Consider the following 8,103-nt stretch of genomic DNA (forward strand, 5'->3'; position numbering starts at 1 on the left):
CTAAAATCACCCCAAAAACCTCCATAAAATCACTCAGGGCCTCCACCAAAATCCCACAAAAAGCTCAATAAAATCACTCAGGGACCCCCCAAAATCACACCAAAATCCCTCAAAAACCTCAATAAAATCACTCAGGGACCCCCCATAAAATCATCCCAAAACCCTCAATAAAATCCCTCAGGGACACCCCATAAAATCCCTCAAAAACCTCAATAAAATCACTCAGGGACCCCCCCAAAATCTCTCAAAAAAATCCCTCAAGGACCCCCCAAAATCACCCCAAAATCATCAATAAAATCACTCAGGGACCCCCAAAAATCACCCCAAAAACCTCAATAAAATCACTCAGGGACCCCCATAAAATCACCCCAAAAACCTCCATAAAATCAATCAGGGACCCCCCAAAATCACCCCAAAAACCTCAATAAAATCACTCAGGGATCCCCCAAAATCACCCCAAAAACATCAATAAAATTCCTCAGGGACCCCCCATAAAATCACCCCAAAAAGCTCAAGAAAATCAATCAGGGACCCCCCCAAAAAACCTCAATAAAAACACTCAGGGACCGCCCAAAATCCCACAAAAACCTCAATAAAATCCCTCAGGGACCCCCCATAAAATCATCCCCAAAACCTCAAGAAAATCACTCAGAGATCCCCCAAAAATCACCCCAAAAACATCAATAAAATCACTCACAGACCCCCCAAAATCCCTCAAAAAAATCCCTCAAGGACCCCCCAAAAATCACCCCGAAAACGTCAATAAAATCACTCAGGGTTCCCCATAAAATCACCCCAAAAACCTCAATAAAATGCCTCAGGGACCCCCCGGAATCACCCCAAAATCGCTCAAAAACTTCCAGAAAATCTTTCAGGGATCCCCAAAATCCCTCAAGTCTCACCCGGGATCTGTCAAATTCCCTCAATAAACAGCCCCGGATGCCATTTTCCTTCACCCCTCACGGTAGCCGCGCTCTGATTGGTCCCGCGCCGTGAGGCACCCGGCTCTCCCATTGGCTGAGCGTTTCCCGCTTTTTCTATACACCCCTCTGATTAGCCATAGCTGGTTGCCGGTTGAGTAGCCATGCGTTGATTGGCTGGCGGGAGAAAATGGGGCGGGATAAAGGGCGGGCTAGTATGAGGTGAGTGACATCGTGATTGGCTGAAAGGCTGCAAAGGAGGCGGGGCTACCGAGGTGATAAAAGGGGCCGCGAGGCGCCCTGAGGCTCAGTCCGGAGGTGGCGGTGGCTGAGGCTCGCGGCGTCAGGGCACCGTTTAAGTCATTAATTCCTAAATTTAATTAATCCAATTAACTTAATTAATGATGGGATGTTCGCGGTGACCATTAAGGTGCCCAATTAAGGCGCTAATTGGCGCTCTGGCGGAAAATTCGAGGCTGCTTTGGGTTTTAAAGAGGGAAGCCCGGCCGGTGGGGGAGGGTGGTTTAAAGCTCTTTTAAATGGAATTATTAATATATTTTCCAGATTTAATCCCTTAAGTAACTTAATTAATTACTTGGTTAATTGGTTTCAATCATGGCATTCTGCCGCTTTTTTTTTTTGAGGGTTTTCAAGTTTTGCTGGAACAGCGATTGTATAACTAAAATCGCGTTTTTTAAACCCATTTTTGCCTCAAATTTATCTGTGTTGTCTCCTTAATTAAATTAAATTTTGCTCCAGTTTAATATTTTTATTAGCAATTTATTGATTGAACTTTAATAGATGGTTTTCATGTTTAAAGCGCTAAACTCGATTTTTAACCTTTAAAAGTTTAAAGTTAATTAAAGCTTATTGCTCTTCAATTCAACTATTTAATTAAATGCTTAATTAAATATTTATTCAATTTTGGGGTGAAGTTTTGGAGCTTTTTGAGGCATTTTCTGGCCGTTTTTCACGTTTTTGCCTTTAAATAATTTAAATACTGCGCTCATTGTGTCAAGTTTATGAATATTTAATTAAAATTAATGAATATTAATATTTAATAACATGTATTCAGAATTAGCAAATCTTATTTAAATTTTTTGGGGGGTTTGGCCTTTTTTTAAGGTCAAAAATCCCCAGTTTTAACCATTAAATTAAATATATTTATAAAGTATTTATTTAATTTATTAAGTATTTATTTAATTTATTAAGTGTTTATTTATTGTTGCATTAAGTTTAAACGTCCATAAACAAATCAAATTAAATTTTAGGAGGATTTGGCTGCAAATTTCGCTTTTTTTTTCCTTTAAATAATTTTTAAAATTGCCTATCGATAATTATTATTTAATTGATTAATATTCCCATTTAATTGATTAATTAATTAAAATTCCCATTTTTTACCACTTGTGAGCAGATTTTCACTTCTTTTTTTTTTTTTTTTTTGCCCAAACCGCCTCGTTTCTCAACCCCCCCCGAATTTTTCCAAATTACCAAAATTTATTAAAAACCTTTTGCAAATAACTAATTAATTCATTAATTAACCGGGACGAGTTTCCATCATGTTCAACTACCCCGAGGTGCTGCGGAGACACTCGGGCTGCTTCGGGACCATCTGGTGAGCAAAATTTGGGATTTTGGAGGCTTTTTTAGGATTTTTTGGGCGATTGTTTGGGCGATTTTGGGGGGATTTTGGGGGTTTTTTTTGGATTTTTTGGGATTTTTTGGAGATTTTTTGGGCATTTGTTTTTGAATTTTTTGGGGGATTTTTGGGGATTTTTTAAAAATTTTTTGGGAATTTTTTGGGAATTTTGAAGGATTTTTTGGGGATTTTTTGAAAATTTTGAGGGATTTTATGGGGGATTTTTAGGGATTTTTGGGGATTTTTTGGAAATTTTTGGAGGATTTTTGGGGCATTTTTTTGGGATTTTTGGGGAGGATTTTGTGTCCGTTTCTTTGGATTTTGGGGAATTTTCAGTGGATTTTGGGTGGTTTTATGTAATTTTTTACCTCATTTTGGGTCATTTCTATGTGGATTTTGTGTCAATTTTAGCTCATTTTGGGTGATTTTTCAGTGGATTTTGAGACGTTTTGGGGGGTTTTGGGTAATTTTCTGTCAATTTTTGCTCATTTTGGGTCGTTTTTATGCTGATTTTGGGTCATTTTCGATGGATTTTGGTTCAATGCCATTTTTAGCTCATTTTGGGTCATTTTCGGTGGATTTTGGGGCATTTTATTTAAATTTTTAGCGGATTTTGGATCATTTTAATGCAGATTTTGGGTCATTTAAAATCAATTTTAGCAGATTTTAGGAGAATTTTGTGTGAATTTTGCGCCATTTTTCTGTGGATTTTGCATCATTTTGGGGGATTTTAGCTCATTTTTGGTGAATTTTAGGTAATTCCAAACAGATTCAAGGTGGAATTTGGGTCATTTCTGGCTGATTTTGGTCAATTTTGGGGTGATATTTGCAATGGGTTTGGGGGAAAATTTGAGAAATTTTTTTTGGGAATTATTTTGAATTTTGGGGAGATTTTTGGGGAAATTATTTTGGATTTGGAGGGGATTTTTGGGGAAATTATTTTGAATTTCGGTAGGATTTATGGGGAAATTATTTTGAATTTTGTGTGAGATTTGAGGAAATTATATTGAATTTTGGGAGGATTTATGGGGAATTTATTTTGAATTTTGGGTGAGATTTGAGGAAATTATTTTGAATTTTGGGGGGATTTTTGGGGAAATTATTTTGAATTTTGGTAGGATTTATGGGGAAATTATTTTGAATTTTGGGACGATTTTTAAGGAAATTATTTTGAATTTTGGGACGATTTTTAAGGAATGGATTTTGAGGAAATTATTTGAATTTGGGGGAATTTTTTGGAATGTTTTTGGGAAGTTTCAGGGGGATCTGGAGGGATTGTTTGGGTGGATTTTGGGTGATTTTTGGGGTTTTTTTCAGGCTTGCAGCCACCTGCCACTCTCGCCTCCTCCGCCGGGAGTACCTGGGGGTGGATGTGCCCAAAATCCCCCAAATTCACCCCAAAACCCCCAAATTCACCCCCAAAAATTGAACCCCCACATTTACCCCCAAAAAACCCAAATTCTGCTAAAAAAACCTGTAAACCCCCCCAGATTCTCCATTTTTTATCCCATTTTTTTCCATTTTTTTCCCAATTTTTTTTTCCAAATTTTTCACCAATATTATCCTTTTCCCTCCTTTTTCCTCTTTTTCTTTTTTCCACATTTTTTTCCTCAACTTTATCCCATTTTTTCCCCCTAACTTTCCCCAGTTTTATCCCACTTTTTCTTAATTTTTTCCAATTTTTTTCCCAAATTTTCCCCCCAATTTCCCCCCATATTTTCTCCAATTTTCCCCAATTACATCCAAATTTTCTCAAATTTTTAATTCCAATTTTTTCATTTTACCCCATTTTTAATGCAATTTCCCCCCATATTTTAATTCATTTTTACAAAAATCCCCAAATTTCTTAATCCCTGTTTTTCCCCAAATTCTCATTTTTTTAATCCCCCCCCTTTCCCCGCATTATTTTGCCCCCCGTCAATCACGCCTTGGCCCCGCCCAGCGCCGCCGTGACCTCGTTCGTGATTGGCCGAAGCGGTTGGGAGCTCCGCCCTCTCCTGCCGGGGCCCCGCCCCCTCGCTGCTCGCTCTATTTGGGCGCGATGCTGCAGCTCGGTCTCGCGAGAGTTTACAGGAGGCAATGCCAGCACCGGCTCGGTAGGCGGCGCCACCCGCGGGATTATGCTAATGAAGGGGCGGGGTTATGCAAATGAGGGGTTTAGGCGTGGGTGATTTTGGGTTTTTGGAGGGGAATTTTTGGGGAATTTGAGGAATTTTCGGGGAAAGTTTTGGGGGGATTTTTGGGGGGAATTTTTGTGATGGATTTGGAATTTTGGGAAGAATTTAGAGATTTTTTGGGTCATTTTTGGGATGGATTTTGGGGATGGATTTGGGATTTTGGGGATGTTTGGGGTGAATTTGGAGATTTTTTGGGTCATTTTTGGGATGGATTTGGGTAAATTTTTACTGGAAATTTTGGAGCGATTTTGGGGGGATTTTTGGAGGGAATTTTAGGTGTTTTGGGGAAATTTTGGGGTGGATTTAAGGACATTTTGGTGGATTTGGGGGGGAATTTTTGGGATTTTGGTGGGAATTTTTGGAGCAGTTTTGGGGGGATTTTTGGGTAATTTTGGGAGAAATTTTGGGCTTTTTGAGTTTTTTTTAGTGGAATTTTGGGGGTTTTTGGGTGATTTTGAGGGATATTTGGGGAGATTTTTGAGGGGATTTGTTGGAATTTTTGGGGCATATTTTTGGGAGTTTTTGAGGTCTTGAAGACAAAATTTTGGGCCAATTTTGGGGTGATTTTGAGGCAATTTTGGATTTTTTTTGGAGGAACTTCGGGATTTTGAGGGTTTTATTAAAGGGGATTTTTGGGGAGATTTTTGAGTGAAATTATTGGAGTTTTATGGAATTTTTGGGTAATTTTGGGGGTTTTTTTGAGGGAATTTTGGGGGATATTTTAAAGAATTTTTGGGGTCTTGAAGGTAAATTTTGGGGTGGATTTGGAAGAATTTTGGCAAGATTGTTGAATTATTTTGGGGGGACATTTGGGGGAATTTTGAAGAGTTTTTGGGGTTGGTTAAGAGGAATTTGGGGGGAATTTGGAGAGAATTTTTGGAGGATTTTGAGAAGGAAATTTGGGGAAATTTTGGGTGTTTTGGGGGGATTTTTGGTGGATTTTGGGGCGATTTTTGGAGTGAATTTGGGATTTTGGGGGGGAATTTGGTGTTTTTTGAGGGGATTTTTGGGCAATTTTGGGGAGATTTTTTGAGGGATTTTGGAAAAAAAAATGGGATTTTGAATGGAAATTTTGGTGGATTTGGGGCAATTTTGGACATTTTTGTGCCGTTTTTTTCCAGGATTTCGCATTTTTGGGACATTTTAGTGTTTCATGGTTGATTTTTGGGTGGATTTTGGGGCGGTTTTGGGTCATTTTTGCAGAAGAAGTTTCGGTGATTTTGGAGAGGCTGAATCGGGTGCAGCGCCCCCTGCTGGACATCGATGTCACCCCTCCCAGGATGTACCAAAAATTCATAAAATTCACCCCAAAAATCTCCCAAAAATCCCCCCAAATTCACCCAAAATCCTCAAAAAAATCCCCCAAAAATTCACTTAAAAATCTCTTAAAGATCCCCTTGGTGGAGAGGGAGGAGAATTAAAAATATCAAAAAATCCCCCAAAATCCCCAAAAATTTAGCAAAATTAATTTCCCAGAATCCTCCATATTTTCCCCAAAAATCCCTTCAAGATCCACTTCAAACTTTCCAAAATCCCCCACAAAAATCCCCCAAAACCTCCCAAAAATCACCCAAAATTCACTTTAAAATCCCCTGGGTGGAGATGGAAGGGAATTCCAAAAAAATAGCAAAAAACTCAAAAAAATTCCCATAATTCAGCAAAATTAATTTCCGAAAATCCTCCATATTTTCCCCAAAAATCCCTTCAAGATCCACTCCAAACTTTCCAAAATCCCCCCCAAAAATCCCCTAAACTGCTTCAAATTCCCCCAAATTTTCCCTCAAATTTTCTCCAAATTTTCCCCAATTAATTTTAATTTTTTCCCTTTTTTTTTTTTTTTTCTCATTCCAGGGCTCTGCTGCTCCCAGATTCCAGAGCTCTGATGGAGGAGCTGGAGGCAGCTCCTGATCCCTTCTTTGGGATCATGGGGGTGGGGCTGCCCCAGGTGAGGAAGAAATTTTCCTTTTTTTCCCCAAATTCTCCTTTATGAACTCAAATTCCCAATTTTCCCCTTATTTTTCCCCCCTTATTTTTCCCCCCTTATTTTTCCCCCCTTATTTTTCCCCCCTTATTTTTCCCCCCTTATTTTTCCCCCCTTATTTTTCCCCCCTTATTTTTCCCCCCATTTCATCCCTTATTTCCCTAGTTTCCCCCAATTTTATCCCATGTTTGTTCCATTTCTTATCCCATTTTTCCCAATTTTTGTGGTTTTTTCCCCATTTCCAGGTCGAGGAGCTGCTGCCACCCCCTGAGGAAATAGAGGCACCCCCAGGTGGGACCAAAATACCCCAAAATTCCCCCCGAAATTCCCCCCAAACTTCTCCCAGAATCCCAAAAATTCCCCAAAATTTACCACAAAATTCCCCCAAAACTTCACCCAAAATTCCCCTAAAATTATCACAAAATCCCCCAAATTTACCCCAAAAATGCCCCAAAATTATCCCAAAATTGCCCCAAAAATTCTCCCAAAATTCCCCAAAAATGCCCCAAAATTTTCTAAAATGATCCAAAAATTCCCCCAAACTTCTCCCAAAATGCCCCAAATTTACCCCAAAATTCCCCTAAAATTCTCTCAAAATTCCCCCAAAACTTCACCAAAAATTCCTCAATTTTGCCCCAAAATTCCCCCCAAATTCCCCTAAAATTTCCCAAAATTTTGCAAAATTCCCCCAATCCCTTAGAGCGCCCCCTGGTGGCCACGCCCGAGTCCATCACCCTGCGGGATCCGTAGCTGCCCCTTCCCCCCCGGCCCTGCCCGAGGTGAGAAACCCCCAAAAATTTGGGGAAATTTTGGGGGTTTTTGGGACATTTTTAGGGTTTTTTTAGGAGGAATTTTGGTGGATTTTTGAGAAAATTTTGAGGAATTTTGGGTCATTTTTGGGGAATTTTGGGGACAATTTTTAAGAAAATTTGGGAAAATTTGGGGGATTTTTGGGTCATTTTTGGGGACAATTTTTAAGAAATTTTTAGAAAATTTGAGGGACTTTGGGAGAATTTTGGGAGAATTTTTAGGGAATTTTGGGGACAATTTTTAGGAAATTTTGGGAAAATTTGAGGGATTTTGGGAGAATTTTTGGCGAATTTTGGGTCATTTTTAAGGAATTTTGGGGACAATTTTTAAGAATTTTTCGGGAAATTTGAGGAATTTTGGGAGAATTTTTCGGGAATTTTGGGGACAATTTTTAGAAAATTTTGGGAAAATTTGAGGGATTTTGGGAGAATTTTGGGTCATTTTTAGGAAATTTTGGGGAAAATTTTTAAGAAATTTTTGGGAAATTTGGGGGATTTTGAGAGAATTCTTGGGAGAATTTTTAGGGAGTTTTGGGGACAAATTTAAACAAATTTTTGGGAAATTTTTGGGGATTTA

General features: G+C 38.9%; 1 long non-coding RNA gene across 1 annotated transcript; it reads left to right on the forward strand.

Moving 5' to 3' along the window:
* The first annotated feature begins 5,979 nt into the window (after window positions 1-5,979).
* LOC306816595 lies at window positions 5,980-7,436 on the forward strand. Its single transcript, XR_013777719.1, has 4 exons — window positions 5,980-6,018; window positions 6,588-6,681; window positions 6,963-7,008; window positions 7,418-7,436. It is a non-coding gene; the product is annotated as an uncharacterized lncRNA (long non-coding RNA).
* The last annotated feature ends 667 nt before the right edge of the window (window positions 7,437-8,103 follow it).

Source organism: Erithacus rubecula (genome assembly GCF_903797595.1).
Source record: "Erithacus rubecula genome assembly, contig: scaffold_705_arrow_ctg1, whole genome shotgun sequence".
Lineage (NCBI taxonomy): Eukaryota > Metazoa > Chordata > Aves > Passeriformes > Muscicapidae > Erithacus > Erithacus rubecula.